Here is a 1,753-nt window from a genome sequence, read left to right on the forward strand (position 1 = left end):
GAGGTGGGGGTTGAGCAGGTACAACAACTACTGTCCTTTTCATCTTTCATTCAATTAGCAGCCATTCACTTCTGCTTTCATGGGATCCCAGCTGCACAGCAGTAAGTGGACTTCAGGTGCTATTTCCACACACATGGAGAGAGGGAGAGAGAGAGAGAGAGAGAGAGAGAGGGGGGTATGAAAGCTGGGGCCCGCCTTCCCTTCTTCCACCTTATAGATCAATACTGCACTGCCATATCCTCTGATGGGAGCTGCTGTAGTGAGGGTAAGAAAATCTAAGGCGAAAAGACAGGTTGTGTCTGATGCTGTCGATGAGAGAAAAAGTTCAAATTGTCCTTTCATCCTGGCTCGTGAGATGTTAGGAATATTGTGCGCTACGCACTCGGAAGTGGGACTGAGCAGAAACATCCTGTGCACCGTCTCCGATGGCTCCTTTTCAAACAGTTACGGTGGAATGAGTAATAAGAGGGAGGGAGCTGGAAGAAAAGCGACCTTCGACGTCCTGTCTTATTCTTCTTCCGTCCCCCCCCTCACTGTCTCCGTGTCTCTCTGACAAAGTTTTATCAAGTGGTGTTGGACGCAGCAAAAAAAAAAAAAACCCTCCGGCTGAACCACACACAAAGACTCTCTTTCTCTCTGTCTCTTACACACACATGTGCACCTTCTGACACACACACTGCGTGTGGGGCGGTTAGGGCCCTGGCCCTGGCTGGTGCTGGGACTGTTGGAGAAATAGATAGAAAGAGAGATGGAGAGAGGAGCTGGGAGCAGTGGTGGTTGTTGGTCCCTGGGCTCCGAGGCCTGCAGGCGGTGCTGGGCAACCTCTGCTAGCCTCTCTCCTCCATATTGATTTCTGCTGCTCCGCGCTGCTCCGCGCTGCTCCGCTCTGCCGCGGAGGCTCCTAGCCGGCGGGGATGAGAGCTCGGCTCACCCGCCTCACCTGCCTCTCTCCTGGCTTGGCTGGCCTAGCCTGCCCACTCTGCCGCAGCTTTGGCTGGCCCCTGCCGGCTCACCGGGACCCCTGTATGCAGCGCCGGGGCCACAGGAGGAGGGCAGCCAGAGAGCCCATGGCGATCCACAGCTGTGTTCACCTGCTCTGGGTTCACCCGCTTCCAACCACCTCCTCGAACTGCTTCCATCCTTCTCTCCTTCCATCCTTCCACCCACTCTGCTTCTCGTTTTCCTCCTCCACTGCCTCCTCCTCCTCGTCTTCCTGCTGTACACAAACAACCAGAGACAGAGATGGAGAAAAAACAAGTTAATCTTAACTTTCAGCATTTTACCCACTGTGAATGTCAATCCCCGTCTTTGATCAGCGAGAAGTCGGGGGTGAGGATTCTGGCATCCTCTCTCAGCCGGTAATGTGAACCTGCTAACCTTAGAGAGCAGAAACTGCAGGGATTGGAGGCCTGAGAGTTAAGTGTGTCAGACAGAGAGATACTGTCTGCCAAAGGTACTCTCAGCTATTAGATGTTGATGTGCTGATGTGCTGCAAAATATGGCAAGAGTGGGGCCCATTATAAAAATCACCACTGCGTCAATCAAATACATTAGAAATATTTTCAGGAAAAGTTTCTCTTAAACAACCATCTTCTTTTTCTCTCTAAGCCCACGGAGTTGTATATTTATTTGCCCTTGTGGTTATAAATAACAAAAGCAACAATTATAACTGACAGGATATTTCAAACCACCCTCACCCCTCACCCCTCTCTCTCTCTCTCTCTCTCTCTCTCTCTCTCTCTCTCTCTCTCTC

General features: G+C 51.5%; 1 long non-coding RNA gene across 1 annotated transcript in view; it reads right to left on the minus strand.

Annotated features, from left to right (window-relative positions):
• Nucleotides 1-6: 6 nt before the first annotated feature.
• Nucleotides 7-1,753, minus strand: part of LOC116394927 (uncharacterized) — a 28,504-nt gene continuing 26,757 nt past the window's right edge. The window contains exon 3 of the long non-coding RNA XR_004213487.1: nt 7-1,216. This is a non-coding gene — a long non-coding RNA (uncharacterized LOC116394927). The remainder of the gene's footprint in view (nt 1,217-1,753) is intronic.

Source organism: Anarrhichthys ocellatus, unplaced genomic scaffold (genome assembly GCF_004355925.1).
Source record: "Anarrhichthys ocellatus isolate YVR2014 unplaced genomic scaffold, GSC_Weel_1.0 scaffold42, whole genome shotgun sequence".
Classification (NCBI taxonomy): domain Eukaryota; kingdom Metazoa; phylum Chordata; class Actinopteri; order Perciformes; family Anarhichadidae; genus Anarrhichthys; species Anarrhichthys ocellatus.